The sequence below is a fragment of the Aotus nancymaae genome, unplaced genomic scaffold, assembly GCF_030222135.1.
Source record: "Aotus nancymaae isolate 86718 unplaced genomic scaffold, 86718_ANA_hifiasm-v0.15.2.pri h1tg000010l, whole genome shotgun sequence".
NCBI lineage: Eukaryota > Metazoa > Chordata > Mammalia > Primates > Aotidae > Aotus > Aotus nancymaae.
The window spans coordinates 21,640,187-21,658,726 of NW_026988421.1; positions in this window are offsets into that span (position 1 = coordinate 21,640,187).

Sequence of the window (18,540 nt, forward strand, 5' to 3'; positions counted from 1 at the left end):
TCTAGTCCAAACCACTCACTTATTCACAAAAACCAAGAGGGAATGAATGATTCATCCATAGTGGCCACAACAAGTTAGTGACAGAGCCTGTGCCAGGATATCTGCTGAGGCTCTATGATAAGGTGGAATGAACTGGAGGCAAGCAGGCTAGGCTTCGAAATTTTTATCTGCCCCTCATTGACTTTGTGGCTTTGGTTAAATCACTTAACATTTCTGAGCCTCTGGCTCTTCATTTGTGATAGGAGGAAAATCACCAAGCTCCTTGTACCAGTTTATTAAACTACCTATAGCATTTCACAGCATCTGGCCTCTGACTCAGGGTAGGACCTTGCTGAATAATGGTTTTCTTCTGATCCAGTCTCCCTTTATTTCAGAGTTTACCTCTCAGGCCTAGTCTAACACCAAATAACCACTACAATATATATTGACTCTTAGATGCTGTCACACTGGTAAGGCAGTATCCTACTCCTACATATTCATGAATGCAATTCAGCCTCCAGGGCTGCAGCCTTTGACTCTGCAAATTTAGATCTGGGTATTAACAAAAATTTCTGCAAGTGTCTCTGTTTTATCATAGCTAGAAGCAGGATGGTAAATAGGCAGTGAACATGTCAAAGAAACTTTCTTCCTCCTAATTTTGGGGAGAGGTAGAAGAAGTGGGACTGCCCGTACAATAAACTGCTGAGTCAACAGCACCCCTGTATTGTAAATGCTTTGGGGTTGAGACTGTCACCATTCTATTCACTGCTATTTCTGCAACAGATAGCACAATAGCTGACACATAGTGATACAGAGTTACTGCTACAATACATAGTTAATGTATATTAATGAAGGGAATCCCTGACTTGAGCTCTTAATGTTTCCCAGGTTTTGTTGTTGCACATTTATTTCATTTTGATTATTCTCTCTAGCTATGCTTTAACCTCCTAAAAGATGGGTTGTGGTAAAATTAGTCATAAAAGTAGCTTCAATTTCTAAAGTATCTATTTTTATAACAGGGCCTGTGGGGCACATATCACAAACACAATCCTCTCACATTTTTTATGAAGTGGATTATTATTCCCATTTGACAGATGAAGAAGCAGAAGTTAAGTAACTGGCCCGTGATCATACATTCTGTTCATAATAGAACCAACGGTTGAATTCAAGTCTTGTGCTCTTTGCCACCATGCTTCCGCTCTATCTCATAAAGTGTTTTGCAGAGTCTGCATTTGCTGGTGTTAAATATAAACCCTGATTAGCAGAGCCGAGTAAGGTACAAATCTGACATGAAGAGTGGGGCTTTCTCTGCCTGCTTCTATTCTGGGCTGCCATCATGCTATTCTAGGGCTGCCATGGCCTTGGGTCTCATTACCATATGCTATTTAGGCCTGTCTATCCCAGAAAGTGCTTTCCTGCAGTTTCCCTGACAAACTCTCTTCCTGAAAATTGATTTGGTTTGGTTTTGTTAGTTGTCACTTATAAAATGTTCATGATGACCTAGAATCCATATTATAATCATTTTAGAGAATGCATCATTTAGTTCTCACACTCATCTATGAAATGAGTATTATTATTTTCCCCATTTTAAGGATGTGGAAATTGAGACTCAGGAAGTTTAAGAAACTGAGTCAAGGTCATAGACATATAACTCATCTCACTGTAACTTTCTGTTGTTCTTTGCTCCTGGGTCAAGGTTCTAAATGCAGAATGGCTGCAAGGGCTACTGATGTAACCATACCTTAGAGTTATAGTTTTTGAAGATTTTAAATAATCTCTCCCATCTGATCTTCAAACAATCCCTAAGTGAAGGCAGAGCAACCTGGATTTAAAAAATCATAAGTAACAGATAGTAGCAAGTCTGGATGAAAGACCTTGTTCTCCTGCCTTCATCAATCACTTCTCACTATACCATCAACCTTCCAAATATTGTTTCTTCATGTAATCGGGCCTTTCCCCAAACCAGTGTCTGAAGGTAAAAATTACTGATCCCATACTTGGACCAGAGGGACGTGTTTGTCAGGAGTATCTTTTGTGTTCCTTCAGCCTCATCACCACATTGACTGTCCTATTTGATTTGAAGGCCAACCTCCTCTTTAACCAAAGTTAAACTGACATTGAACTTAGGTTATGTCTAAAGAGGATTGGGGTGTGTAATCTTGTAGAGACAGAAGAGTTTGGAAATAGAAACTCAACCTCTAACTGGATGGAGTAGTTCATGCCTATAATCTCAGCACTCTGGGTGGCTGAGGTGGGAGGATCACTTGAGCCCTGGAGTTTGAAACCAGCCTGGACAACATAGTGAGATTCCATCTCTTAAAAAAAGGAAGGAAGGAACAAAGAAAAGAAAAGGAAAGAAAGCAAGCTCAACTTCTTTGTTATAAAGAAGGATTTATTTGCAGTTCAACAGTTCTTTTTAAATTTTCATTTCTTTTGTCATGCTAAAGTGAATTTTTAAATTCTTTTAAAAAATATACATATTGCAATATCATTGATTTAGGTTTAGTACAACTTTCTATTTATATATTTATTCTTAATAAGTAAAAAGACAGCAGAAATTGTGTTCAGCAAATGGTAGTGCTGTTTTTTCCCTTCCTTGGGAGGTGAATTTTACAGTGATTTCTTTTAACTGATTTTGTTTTTGGTGTGCTTTTGCATTGCTTATTTGTTAAAAGTTTTAAAAAATATTTTATTTTCAGAAATCATTACTAAAGAAAAAAGAATTAAACTAGTGTACTAGTTTCTTGTAGCTGCCATAACAAAGTACCAGAAGTTTGGTGGCTTAAAACAATTAAAATTATTAATATTATTATTATTATTATTATTTTTGAGACAGAGTCTCGCTCCATCACCAGGCGCCAGGTTGGAGTGCAGTGGCATGATCACGATTAAAATTATTTTTTAAAGTTCTGGAAGTCAGAATTGTCAGATCAATATCACTGGACCCAAATGGGCAGGGTTGCACTCCCTCTGGAGAATCTGTTCTTTGCCTCCTTCAGCACTGATGGCTGCCAGAATTCCTTAGTTTATGACTACTTAACTCCAACATTCATGGCCAGTTTCTTCGAATTATCTCTACTCCATCTGCACACTGTCTTCTCTGCATGCAGTCAAGTTTTCCTTGTGTAAGGATAAATGTTACTGAATTTAGGACCCACCTAAATAATCCAGAATAATCCATCCATCTCAAAATCCTTAATTTAATCATTTCTGCCAAATCATTTTTGTCACGTAAGGTAATATTTACAGATTCCAAGGATTAGGACCTGATATTTTTGGGGGCTGTGATTTAGCCTAGGACAAATAGTTTCAAAGGGAGAATAACAAACAAGAATTCCATACTTGCTTTTTAAATGAATTTCTGCAGCATGAAACCTTAATTTCATATTCTGCATCTACTGCATTCATCTATATTTAGACAAACTGCCTCCAGATAGTCCTAGTTTGCGTCCATTGCTTATGGAATTAATATACTTTCTACACTCTTAACCATGCCTAGGTTTCTGTGATAAAGTATATGGTCACTCTCCATATGCTGCAGCATATATCCACAAAGCCAGGTGTATTAGTCCATTCTCATGCTGCTAATAAAGATATACCCAATACCAGGCAATTTATAAACAAAAAGAGGTTTAATGAACTCACAGTTCCACATGGCTGGTGAGGCCTCATCATCATGGCAGAAGGCAAAGGAGGAACAAAGTCATCTTACATGGCAGCAGGCAAGAGAGCATGTGCAGGGGAACTACTCTTTATAAAACCGTCAGATTTTCTGAGACTTCTTTACTGTCACAAGAATAGCATGGGAAAAACTCACCCCCATGATTCAATTACTTCTCACCAGGTCTTTCCCATGATACATGGGGATTACAGGAAAAAGAATTCAAGATGAAATTTGGGTGGGGACACAGCCAAATCATATCACCAGAGTCTTTCAGTTTTATGGGAATAATGGTCTTAGAGCCAGAGAATCTCACTAGGGAGAATGTGTGTCCATCACCACATTCCACTATAGACTGGATGCAAAATGGGGAGAAAAGCTGCCTTGAGAGGCAGATGCCAATTGACAATGAGAAGGGATCTCAGCAGACCAGGGCTGGAACCCAAGTGACTCCCCTAATGGGTATGAGGATGTGTGTGGGCAGAGTGGCAGATAACAGATATTTAAGCTGCTGTAGGCTCTTCTGCTTTAACCTGGCTTTGTAATGGTGTCTGCAATTGTCACCATTCATCTGCTGGTGTTCTTAGCTGGGACACATGAGCATAAGAAGACTCACATCTTCTTCCTTCCCCACAAACACCATTAGTTAGTATATTTGATGCTTAGAAGGCCTCTGGGCCCATGCTCCTAGAGGGCTGCTGCTCCTTCCATGTTCATATCCTTTTCTCTTGAATTATTCAGGGAAACTTGGAGAACAAGAACAGACTGTGGTGGAAATGTGCTGGGAAAGACGTCTCCAGTCTGTCCTACTGCAGATAATTTGTGTAAAGAGTTGACTTCAGAGTTTCATTTGATTTATGTCTCCCTCCTCTCCCCTCCTCTCCCCTCCTCTCCCCCTCCCTTCCCCTTTTGTTTTTCTTCACTCCCTCCCCTCCACTCCTCCTTCCCTCCCTCCTTCTCTCCTTCCTTCCTTTCTTCCTTCCTTCCTTCCTTCCTTCCTTCCTTCCCTCCCTCCCCCCCTCCCTCTCTCTAAATGGTCTTCTTCATAAACCCAACAATAAGTACTACTGTTATATCCTCTTTTTAGATAAGAGATCCCAGGCTCAAATATGTTAAATAATGTACCCAAAATTTACTCAGGTACAGGCTGAGCTGGAATTTAGCCTGGTCTGTGTGACCCTGGAGTCCATGCTGTGAACCATTCTACTCTACCCCTTATCTCCCAAAGAGTGTATCAATTTTAAAATGGATAACCTTTCAGAGTTTGGAGTTGGGGGGTCACTAGATACCCTTCCTCTCTGTCCTCTTTAACATACAGAACAAAACTTAGTTTAATTGAACTGATTGAAATATGAATGCTTTAACAGAGACTGAGTTGGATCAGAGTTATTTCCTAGAGCTGGCAATGTGGGGGTGGTCTAATGGGAAAGCTCTGATAACTGTCTCTAAGGTAGGTTCTTCTGGATTCAAGGTCAAGGCTAGGAGTTGGGGACAGTTCATTTAACAAAGCAACATTATAATTGCTAGATTATAAAATGCTCCTTTGCCTTTAATTCTGATGCATTTCCTCTGGTCCCTAATTTGGACCTAGGATTTCCCCACTAACCATGTAAGTGAGATTAATAACTTAATTATGGCAGAGAATATAAAGTACTTAAGGAATAGCCTTGTCCTGATGAAACATTATTATTGGTAGTAAATGGTGGAGTAGTTAGTATTTATATAGTGTTCTATTTGTAGTGCACATTTGATTACTAATTCTTATATATACATTATAATCCCAGTAGTTGCATTTTTTGCTCTTTTATTTGCCATGTTTATATTTTCAGCATTTAAATATTTTTAATATTCAGCAAAATTAATGTTCATGAAAACCTGTGGCTTACTGCATGATTTGGCAATTCACTTATTCATAAAAGTTTTGCCTTCTTTGCTGAGGCTCTGAAACCTAAGCTTCCTCCATTAAAAGCCTGAGTGAGCTGTTTGCAATCATCAACCCTAGAACTGAAACAGGAGAGTTCCCTTATACCCCTCACAGGACATGTGACAGGGGTGTGGCTCATTTCTTCTGTTACCCCCGCTGCTCAAAATCCTAGGGGGTGTGTGCAAATGGGCAGGTGCAGAGATCATGGAAGTACTTTTGGGCTCCAGCCCCATGGCAGCATCTAGGGGTGGGTGTCTATGACTACCAAAGTCCAAGTGGGCATGTGTTACAGTGTGCTCTTTCTGTCTACAGATGGCTTGTGTTAATCAGCTCAGTAGACCCTCTGCCTTATTGCGAGGGCAGGGGGCCAGTGTGATAGGCTGAGGTTTTGCCCAGTGTACCAGAAAATTGGATCACATGTGGGCTGGAGGGATGAATGGAAGGCTTTATTGAGTGGTGGAGGTGGCTCTCAGTGAGATGGAGGGGGAACTGGAAGAGGGATATGGAGTGGGAAGGTGATCTTCTCATCGAGTTGGGCTGCTGGACTCTTCTCTGACCACCCCTGGCTGAATTTCCCTTGGCATCCAGATGTCCTTCCTTTCCTCTTGTTCTCTGCCATGTCATTCCACCATCACTGGTCTGCCAATGCCTGCTGGTGTCTGGTTGTCTGTTCCTCTCAATGTTTAGCCACTCGTGTGTGTGCCCACTAAGGTCTTGGGTTTATATGGGCACAGGATAGGGGATGTGATAGGCCAGAGTGGTCTTGGAAAAATTCAACATTTGGGCACAAAAACAGGAATGCCTATTCTCACTTAGATGCATGGGCACAGGCCTGATGGTAGAGCCATTGCCTGGGACCCTGCCCTTCTCTACCCAACACTTCCTTGCCCTCCCCCCCATATCAGAATCATCTGCTTGTAGTTAGTGGAGAATCTAATGATGCCTTGGTATAGTTTGGTTTATTGAAAAGCCCCTCTACTTGAAGGAGCTTCTCCATTAGGGAAATTCTCCTTTTCTGACTGCAAATTTGATTTTGATGCCATGACTTTTCAGTGCCTTTAAATAGGCTGATTTTCTTTTTTTCTGTAAGACAGCAGAGCTCTCTTACCAACTTCTGATTCTAGACTTACCTGGAAATTACCAGATTAAGGGTGTGTGGGTATGGCTGTTTAAGGGAGTCCAATTGAATATAAGAGAGAGAATTGGTTAGGGAGTATTCTACAAAGAGATAGATACAACAACCTGGCGAGGACCCTGGGAAATGGTGAAAAAGCAGTTAGGATGACTCTTAGAAGCATGGAAGCAGCCATGACCCATTAAGTGAAGTTGAAATGCTAGAGTTGCCAGGGCAGACAGTGGAGGAAGGGACTGAAGGGCTCAGGGAAATGGACATGCTGGACTACTGCACTATGTAAGGCCAGAGTACCTAACAGATGGTCATGCTTCACAGAGATACCTAGAGGATACACTGATTACCAATGCCATTAGGATTAAGAAGGGTACCCATGCTGCAACTGGCCCACTTGTCCCATAGAACTTATATTTACGATTTTTAAAAATAAATATAGAAATTGACTTTCCCTCATCTTAAAACTTGAAACTTGCATTTGTCTTATCTGAGTTCCTTCCTCAGGAAACTCACCCTCAGGCAAGGAACTGAAACTAACTAGACCACTGCATCCAGATAATGAGATACCAGACTCTTCATTCATCATGATTGCTTCCTTATTCCTCCCTAATTCCTGATTTCCCACCTTTCCTGCAGTCTAAACACCCAAATTTTGCTCCAGTCTGGGAGATGAATTTGAGACTGATCTCCCATCTCCTTGAATGCAACAATTGAATAGAGCCTTCTTCCCTGGAAATACTCATTGTCTCAGTAATTGGCTTTCTGTGGAGGAAGCATCAGGACCTAGAGGGAATCGCTGGCATTTTGGTAACAGTATCACTAACAATGGTCAGGGCTAGCTCTGCTCTGGAATCTATGATTGGTAGAGGAGAGAACAAGATTCACTGAGAGCAATGTGATCAGAGAACACTAAAGTTATAATAGTGTCCAGTTGGTAGCACGAAACCCCTAGTAGAATGTACGCCAAGATTTGAAGGAAAAGCTGTTACAGAAAAGTGCCAGGAGGCCAGCCATGGTACCTCACATCTGTAATTTCAGCACTTTAGGAGGCTGAAGTGGCAGGATCACTGGAGGCCAACAGTTTGAGATAAACCTGGTGGATATAGTGTGACCCCATCTCTATAAAAAAAAAAATAGCCAGGCATGGTGGCTCAGCATGACTGTAGTCTCAGCTACTCAGGAGGTGAAGGCAAAAAGATCACTTGAGCCAAGGAGTTTAAGGTTTCAGAGAACAATGATTATGTCACTGCATTCAAGCCTGGGTGACAGAGAGAGAACCTATCTCAAAAAAAAAAAGAAAGAAGAAAAAAGTGCCAGGAGGCTAATATGCAACAGAAAGAAAAGAGTAAAGCTAAAAGGGTAGGCACAGTTGGGAGCATACAAAGAGGCACTTACCTCTAGAGTAGAAAGAAGGGCACAGAAGTTCAAGACTCCATGCTGCATCAGAGTGGCTAAGCTCTAAAGATTAAAAGCCCCACCAAAGAAGGTCTACCTTGCTAAAGCCTACTGGGAAAAGAACAGGACCCTTTCAAGGGAGGTTTTGTTGCCCCAGCAGCCATCAAACAGCTTTCAACTCTTTCACTTCTGGGATTGCTTCATACAGAGACCTACATTCCCTAAGGGCATTCATGGCCTTCCTGGGGTGGCCCATATTCAGTGACCTATTGGAGCGGTGCTATAAAAGCTGGGCCCTTTTGGCCCAAAGTGGGACAACTCAGACAAGCCATATGTGCTCTCGCACTTCCAGTGGAGTTGGCCAAGACCTCGTACACCTCCCTCACAGTTAGACTTCTGCCTCTGACCAGTTCTGCTCCCTGCAACACTCTCCCACAGGCGTTGGCTCTTAATAGATTTCCAGCATGTCAAACTACATCTTATTTGCTTCTGGAAAACCAGCCTCCAACAGACTCTGAGAAACTTCAGGTCCACCTATCTTTGGATAGAGTTAATATTATTCCTTCCTGCATGGTAAGGAAAACCCCCTGGATCTGAAGCATGGAGTGCCCTGTGTAAGCAAGTCAGGAAGGTCCACGTACTAAAGCTTATCCTGTGTCAGGCCTGGTGTGAGGCACAGTCCCACTTCCCCACCTAGAAGCCCTGTTTCTCTCTTTCTTGATTAGGTTCTGGTGCCTAAACACTGCTTTCTAGAAGCAGACAGGTGAAATACCAACTGTAGAGAACTCAGTTTGCTCAAGCTTTGTCATTCTTAGGTTTTGAACAATTTAATCACACAGAGAGTATGTTAGTCAGAGTTCCCAAATATGATGCCTTCAGAAGGCTTCACACCTGGGAGCTGCCACATGTGGGAACAAACATATGACCTCTTTCCAGTCTTCTTTAACCAATTCTTAGTGCTCCCTTCAGACACTCACCATCCCTTTACTCTGGAGATGAGATAATCACATGATTCTAAATTTTTTTCGTCCATTTACCGCTGATCATTGAAAAGTGAAAATAAAGCACAGTCTGGCTTGGCAGTGGCCACAGTACTTGGGGTTGGTGTCCAAGAGGGGCAAGAATTGCAAATGCTCCCTTTGGTTTCTAATTTGGAAGATGGCAATTCTAACAGCTTTGTTTTCCTCAGCCATAAAATGCCATGTGGTGAGGTGTGTGTCATCTTTAGAGCTGCTACAACTCAGGGCTTCAGGCTGCAACCATTTATAGCATTGAGTCAGATTTAATAGGTCCCTATTTGACAGATTTAGAGTCCGTCAGCTCCTGGAGAAAATTTATCCAAAGACCCTGAAGATGAAAGAATTTGCCTGTCAACAAAGAGGAGTGAGTGAAACATTTCCACACAAAGTCTTCAGGAGGTTATAACCCATAAATCTGTCAGCAATCCTTAGCTTCCACGTGTGTGAAATTATGCAAGCTTCTTTTTTCTTTGTTGTCACTTTGTTGTTGTTGTTGTTGTTTTGAGACAGAATTTCGCTCTTGTTGCCCAGGCTGGAGTGCAATGGAGCCATCTCAGCTCTCACTGCAAACTCCACCTTGGGGTTCAAGCGATTCTCCTGCCTCAGCCTCCCCAGGAGCTGGGATTGCAGGTGTGCACCACCATGCCTGACTAATTTTTGTGTTTTTAGTAGAGACAGGGTTTCATCACATTGGCCAGGCTGGTCTCTAACTTCTGACCTCAGATGATCCACCTGCCTCAGCCACCCAAAGTGAAGGTATTACAGGCATGAGCTGCCATGCCCAACGATTTATTGTCATTTTGAATTATGTACTCTGTGGTATAGATAGATCAACTGTTCATAGGTGACTAATGGAGCCATTGGAAGACAGGGATAAGTTTTATTTTTATGTCAACCTGCTCTGATCCAGTATTTAGAGTAACATATAAGCAGCCATCAAGTTAAAAATAATCCATGTTAAATAAATTCCAACCACTTTCCATCATGACCAATGAGATGTAATCATTACTATGGACAGCCCTCTGGGCTGCTTTGATTTTCAACCTCTGAAATCTGATGACACTTTACTTTGATATCAACTATGAAACTAGTTAGAAACCATCTCCAAGGGAAAATTATATAAACTACAGTTTGTTATATGGAGCTATGCTACATTTCTGAAATAAATGAATTTAGACATAATTATCTGCAACAATTTAATAATTAACACTTAATGACTATTAAGAACTGTTGCTATGTACTGCTCTTCAGCTTCTACACCTTACTTGCCAGTTGTTCTTCTAGAAGAAAGAGTACATTTTTCTTATCCCATAAAGGCAGTATGGGCTTGTGGCAGGCCTGCTACTTTGTGTTCACATGCTGAAAGTTTAATGCACTATCACATTTAATGTGTGCAGAACTCATTCAAGGTAAATATTTCTACTTCCAATTTACAGATGCAGAATATGAGCCTTACAGAGGTGATAAAGCTTATCCAAGGTCAGACAACCAGTAAATGAAAGACTTATTTCAAATCCTGGTCACTGAAATTGCAGAGTGCTGGTTGATTTTCCCTTAGCAGGGTCTGGACTGCATCAGAGAGATGCATTTTTTTTCCTTTTTCTTTCTTTTTAAGCCTTCCCACCAGCCAAACCGAAAGAGATGCATTTTATGGAGAGACACTATGTCTTCTGTTAGATTAGATACAAGGCGGTTTTCCCGTAGTGTTCCCAGGTTGTTGTGGATACTTTTGCTTATGGTTTTCTTGCATAATCCCAAAGCATCAGCTAGTGTGAAGTGAAAGTTTAGAAAAAGAAAGCTAACTCTTTTTTTCCAAAAAAAGATGAGAGAAGAAATCTTGCTCTTTCGGCTCCTTCAAATCTTTTCTTTTAGAATTGGGATAGGGTTTCTATTCCACTTGGCAACTAAGGAAAGCAAGTGCAAATAAAAGGTGTGGAGAGCGAAGCCATGGAAAAGCTACAGAGAGGCTTCGTGAGAATCTGGGAAGAGCTGAGTGCCAAGTCTCTGCAACATCAGGACCTGAACCTCCAGAATGACAGCTCTCAGCCTCAACTCTCCTTCTCATGATCTCTCTGGGTTTCTCTGCACATTTGCACGTTTGCTCTATTAGTTTTGTCCTAATCTGAGGCCTCTGAAACTTAATTCTTTATAACAGTACCGTACATGGGCTGATAATCTCTACTTTCAGGAATCTCTCAAGTCCACCATTTGGAATTAAAATTTCACTCCAGGTAGAAGGAGTGAAATTTTACTACCAGGTAATTTTACTACCTTCTACCAGGTAGAAGGACTCCGGGACTTGAGACAGAAACTGGCCAGTCCATAGATGAGCAACACCTACTCAGGTGCTAACCCAGGTCCAGTTAGCTGTGCCTGGGTTGGGAGAGAGTGGTAACAATGTGGTCATGTGATAGACACTGCACCCTCTGCAGGATGTGGTGGCTACAGACCTTGATAATAGAGGGGCCTCAGTCCCTGCACATCAGCCCTGAATTTATTCCACACCCCAGCGCCTCTTCCTTGTCTTCTTCAAGCCACTTCCTCTATCTGCTCCCCTTAGTAACAGCCCCCTTGGGCGCACTTTTCCTTCTGGTGAGCCTGTTGGATTGTCAATCCAATTTCAAGTAATCCTCTTAGAGCTGCCCTGGGACTCCTTGAGATGCTCTCTCAGATACATTATTGAGCCTTCTCTAACTATATCTGTATTAGTCCATTTTCGCAGTGTTATAAAGAACTACCTGAGACTGGGTAAATTATAAAGAAAAGAGGTTTAATTGACTCGGTTCTGCATGGCTGGGGAGGCTTCAGGAAAATTACAATTGTGGCAGAAGGCAGAGGGGAAGCAAGGCATGTCTTACATGATGGCAGGAGAAAGAAAGTGAGGGGAGAAGCCCCACACATTTAAACCATCAGATCTCATGGGAACTCACTCACTATCAGGAGAAATCCACCCCTGTGATCCAATCTCTTCCCACCAGATCCCTCCCCTGACCTGTGGGGATTAAAATTCCCCATGAGATTTGGGTGAGGACGCAGAAGCAAATCATATCAATAACCATTTTTTTTACCTTTTTTCCTATCAGGTTTTGCTTATCACTGCTACTACCAGTGCTACTATTGTTGCTGCTCATACTGATAGAGGACACTTACGAGAATTCATAAAATGTCACGCACTGTTCTGTTCATTTCCTGCATTATCCCATTTAATCTTCATGGAAATCTTAAGTTGTTGCTAATATTATTGTCCTCATTTTATAGATAATAATATGAAGTTATGGTGAGAAATCCTGTCATATCCAAGGCAGCACAGTGTCCAGACTGTTTCCTAGGTATAACTGGCTCTAGAGTTTATTATATTCCTAAGCCTCATGTTACAGTTTAAGTGACTAAAGACTGGCCTGTCATTCATTCATTCATTCATTCATTCATTCATTTATTCATTTAATGAGACAGAGTTTCACTCTGTCACCAGGCTGGAGTGCAGTGGGATGATCTCAGCTCACTGCAACTTCTGTCTTCCTGGTTCAAGTGATTCTCCTGACTCAGCCTCCCTAGTAGCTGGGACTATAGGTGCACACCACCATGCCCAGCTAGTTTTTGTATTTTTATTAGAGACAGGGTTTCACCAGGTTGGCCAGGATGGTCTCAATCTCTTGACCTCATGATCCACCCGCCTTGGCCTCCCAAAGTGCTGTGATTTCAGGCATGAGCCACCGCACCCGACTGGGACTGGCCTATTTCTATCTAAAGCTGACTGAGTGCCCTGCTTATGAGGAACCACCGTTCTGTTCCTGGGTGTTTAATATACATCAAAGCCTATCTCTTCAACTAGACTTTGTGCTGTAGGAAGGAAACATAGAACATGTCTTTAGGTTCTTCTACAACACATCCTAGTTGGAAGCACAAATAAAACTCACATATACTTATGGTCTGTCTGCATCTACATGTTTTTCCAGCTTTCAGTCCCATCAAAAACCAAACTTTCACTGTATTTTTTTTCTCCTGCACAACTGTAATATTGAATTTCTAAAGACAAGATTTAGGATTATTCTTCTGAGATCTATATGGCCAAAGATTCTCAATGATGGTGTGCTATCATCTGCGAAATACATTTATTCTGAACTGGTAATGACAGAAACAGAAAAATTAGAATTTTATGGACCAGGCTGTTCTGGTAATTAATTTATTTATTGAAATTGAATAAGAAATAAAAATTTAAAATTAACCAAACCTGAATAAATCAAAAACATTTGGCCCTACTGCACAAAATAATGAGAAAAACTAGCACCTGCTTCTGTGAAACACTTCCCTATTAACATCCGTAAAGGAAGACCCGAAAACATCTTTTCATGATTATTAGCTGGTTGAATATCAAGGAAAATGATACCTTAATTTTACCCAATTCTGCTATTTTCCCAACAAGGTAGGCTCGAACATGCGCTGACCTCTCTGGACCATGCCTGCCAAGATAATAAACATGGAAACACAGGAATGGCTTTGTCCATAAGCTGACATGTCCCTAGCCTCAGCCATGGGATGTGTCTGAGAAATAGATTTTAGGACCAAGAGATGCACAGATATATGTGGATTTCTGTTAAGTTAAAGAGCAAGGTTTGAGGAAGAACAGGAAAAGACCTCGACATAACTATCTATGTTCACAGCTTTCTTTACCAACTTGCCTTCTGAGGTTTTTCCTCTTCATTTGAACCATTAATGGAGTTTCTACTGAAGGAACAATTAGACTGAAGGCCAGGAATTGATGCTGACTCTTCTAATTACCAATCACATGATCTGGCTAATTAGTTTTTTTTGGCCTCAATTTGAAAAAATATAATTATTTTATTTTAATAATAATAATCTCCATCCTATTTTCCCACGTCTGTTGTGAGGAACAAATAGGATAATAAATGTTATAGACTTCTATAATCTTATAAAATCCCAGAAATTATTACTATTATCACTTTATAATTTTAATCTACACTTCTGGCTACAGAATTATTTAATGCAGTAATGCTTTATTCTTTTGGTCAACCATGACAAATCTTAACTTTTTTCTAAAAGAAAATTCCTGCCTCCTACCCTCCCATGACAAGAAAACAAAAGAAAACAACAGGAAAGTTCCTCCATTATTCTTTTGACATCTTCTTTAAGAACATGAAATTTGGACTTTCTCACCTGCTATCCTGTTCTGCATTCTATCTCCATCTCCCCAGCCTGGACAGAATACCTGAGAATAATCCACAGAACAGTTTTTTTTTTTCTCTGTAGATAGACTCCACTTCCTACTCCCATTCCTCCATACACAAAATAATTGAATTTAGAAGATGCCTTCAGTGATGACTGAAAAGAATCTCTGGGCTGTGGTGAACATGTGGATAAGTTTTGAACAAGTGAAGTTTCATGTCCCAAATCATAATAACGAATTAAGGCCCATTTTGCTTGTGCCTAACAAAGGGCTTAGATCATCAGGGTTCCCTGTCCCCCATTAATCTGAGTTGGTTCAAAGAAGTACTTATTGGAGATAGCATGATGGGTAAGACCATGGGTTTCGGTATTAGAAACCTAGACTTTAATTCTAGTACAACCAATCATTAGCATCATAGCTTTGGGCAAATAATTTTAACGTGTGGTACCTCATTTTCCTCATCCCCCTAAAAATGGGGTTCATGATAAAATCCTCATCACAAGGTGGTTGTGAGTATTAAATGAGACACAGTAGCTCAATGTCTGGTATAGAGTACGTCCTCATAAGCTGCAGCTATTATGTCATTACTGCTATAATTAAATGTAGTGATTATGTCATTACTAATATTGATTTACTAATTCATTTAATTATAGCAGTAATGACCTAATAGCTATAACTAGTGAGGACATACTCTGCATCAGACATTGAGATACTATGTCTCAATCAATACTGACAGCCACCTTGTGATAAGGATTTTATCATGTTGATTCCACTTTAAATCAACATTTGAAAGGTGATCTGAAATAATGAAAATCTGTGTCTGTTCAGAACATCCAGGTAGCTCCCACCTTCGAGGCAGCTCCACATGACCTTTGCCCTGCTCTATGTTTTCCCAGGACTCTGCATGTAAATGGAGCCACCAATCCAGAAGGGATTTCCCCAGGGGCTTCCTGAATATTCGGCCCCTGTGGGGAGCTGTCCTCAATATGTCAGGTGGAGCCCAGGAAATTTTGATTACATTAGACAAGAGCCTGGGTCACTGAAGTCCCTCAAATTATAAAGCCCTGCTCTGCGAGGACAGCCTGGATGATCTCTGGCAAGGAGCAGAAAATTGGAAATTCTAATTTTCTCCAAGCAATAGTTTATTTATAATTGATAAGGTCCAGGACATCACCATCATCTACCACCCTAATTTAATGAAATATCTTATTAATGAAAACACTCATGCTTGAAACATTTATTGATTCTAAAGGCTAGTATTGTGAACCAAGTGTGCTCCAATTAATTACATAAGCCAGATACTGACCTTCTTGAGCACAAGCAAACCAACAAACCACACAAACAACAACTCTGTGAAAACTTGCAAGTGAAAAATGTGCAGCTTCCAAAGCCTGTGGAAGCTGCTTAACCCATGTCTGCCAACCCTGTGTAGATTTAATGTCTATATTTTAGCTTGGAGAAGGAGCGCTAGAGTTTAAATACCTGATGTTGGTGTTTTATGTGAAAGATCACTTGAAACCTAGGGAATAAAGATCTGATTTTTCAATGGACACTTGGCTAAGAAAATGGGGATAAAATTTGTGTGAATGCCAGGTCCCAAGACCTAGTCTAATGGTGCTTCTGCTGGGGTGGAGAGCTCCTGGAAGAAGGTCCTAGGCAGAGTTTGATGGCTGTTTCTCACAACTGCAGTTTGAGGAATTATTTAAGGAAGTGTTCTTCAGTGCATTTGAGAAGTTATTAAGTACTTGCTTCAGTGAAGATGATCTTTAGACATTCTTTGGACCAATTGAGTAAAAAACACTTCTTTCAAAAATATATATTTACTTGAGAAAATAAAAATGAAGCAGAGTAACAATTTGGTACATAATTACCTAGGACTAGGAATCATGAAGAATTATGAAACCTGACATAGTTAACTTGATTACCTTGTTAGGACATCACAAGAGAACCTTAGAAACTGGCAGCATGAAGAAATAGGTAGCATGTTGCTCCTCAAAGAGTGACTATAGTCAAATGGCAGGAAACTCACTTGGGGTAGGGTGGTGAGTGGAGAGGGGAGATGAGGGATGGGATGGGACTAGGGGCTACTTGTTAAAAGAAAAATGTTGGGTCTGCTTGTATTTTTCTTTCAGGAGGTAACTACCTGCAGGGAGATGATATTTTCTGCTCTTATTTCAAGGGTGGCCCTTTCCTCTAGGTTATGCTGCAATGTGGCCTGTCCTGTCCCAGTGCCTCTGAGTGCATTTATGTCTTTCTCATTCTAGGATTTATTTGGCAGACCTGCTTGTTTTGTTTTGATGTATTTGTTTCTATACTGTGTCCCCTAGTTTTGACTTTTTTGAAGTAAAGGTTATATTTTGAAGTCTATTGGCCTTAATCTTTAGTTTAGAACCCCGGATAGAGCAGAGAACTGTTATGTATTGGGTCTCCTAAGAACCTCATCCATTTACCTGGTTCTTTCCATAGTTAAGCCTGCATCCCATTCACTCATTTGTACCTAGAAATGCACTGACACTTGCATACTTTCTTTGATCCGTTCACAACTAGCCCATTCACTCTGCTTGGAGACTCAACTATTTCACTTGATAATGATATTCTTCTAGACACTGTCTACTGTGAGTGTTAAATGATCTCTTGCAATTCTTTTTCCCTCTAACAACTGTACTTATACACCCTTTCTCCTCAGCACAGGGTTTAGTGATATTTATTTATTATATTTCTCTTTAGCAGAGATATTTGTTCATCAGTCACAACAGGTTTTCTTTCTCCATTGAATGCTACTATGAAATGATGTCCCTTAATTTATGTCCCAAGAGACACTCATGAGAACTTCCTGGCAGGAGGAGTCTCTTCCTTTAAGGACCAGGGAAAAGAAAGGCCACTTCCTTGACCTTCCCTATTATTTGCCAACCAATCAGGTGCTCCTGCCATTCACCTTCCAGGAGGTGTTTTTAATGTTATTGAAAGCTAACGTCTTCTACCTTAATATGTAGTTTGCATGTTTTTATATCTCTTGCTCAGTTGAACCACCTTACACAGGGAGAGCTGAGCTCGCAGCTGTTGCGGCATTTTTAACTAGAGCCACATCTACCGGGTAGTGTGAAATGAAATCGTTGAAAGGTGAATTTGGACAGCTTAAAAGTTTCCTTCCTTTGAAACAATTGGAAACATCTTTGAGGGCAGAATTCTGCATCAAAATTGCCAGTGTGTGCAACCTAAGAGGGATTACCCATTTTGTAACAATCTGTTTTTGTTCATGCGTGTTCATCCAAAAAAACATTCATACAAAAAGTTGGGGTATTCATTCATAACTACTGTAGCTGAGAAAAATACTTTCACTTGGTATCAGATCAGGCAAGAACCAGGCAGGAAGCTACTCATATCTTATTAAAGTGAGGCAACTTGATTACAATTAGTGCTGAAATGATCTATAAACTGTTATTATACATGTATGTCTATTTTATAGAATATTTTATTGCAGCCTGGTACTATATATTATATGCCTCACTATATTGTAAAGTACAAGGTTATTAACCTGCAATTTCACTTACCATCTTATTGCATGTCATCCTGTTCTTCTCTGTTTGACATGGAATTGTTAAGCTTTCTTTGGTTACTGGTCTATTACTAGTTAATTTCTCTGCACCTCAACAGGCTCTGATTACAACTAGTGAAGCAGATGTGATCTGTGCTATAAGCAACTGGCTTTCCTTAAACATCTGGAGTTGCTCCAGCATGAGTGCAGGCCTGTTTAGCTGTGTCTCCTTCATGTTTGCCCCTGGTTGCTAGTCTTCCCAGAAGTGAAATACATGTTTACAAGTTATGGGCCATTAGAGTTCTTGGCACCCTTACAGAGAGCACTTGGAATGTGACAAAATGAATTGTGGTAAACTCTGTCAGCAAAATGCTACTTCTAATTTTGAAGCCAGTATATCACTAAGCTTTGGGAGGTCTGCTTCAGTGAGCTGAGTCTGGTTAGTATGTGTAACAAGTCTAGACTTGTGGAGGGGCAGTCTCCATGTTGTTAGCGTCTCCCACATAAACCTATTTGATTAATACAGTATATGTGCAAACTTTGTCAAGGGTAGCCATCGCCGGGTGTACTTGGGCTCAACTCTGTGGTTGGATCAACACAAATCTGCTTCCACTTACTGGCAGAGTGACATAATATTCACATGACTATTGGGGAAGTATTTATTGAGTTCCTGCTATCAGTGTTCCAGAAACTACTGAGCTGGGATCTTTTAT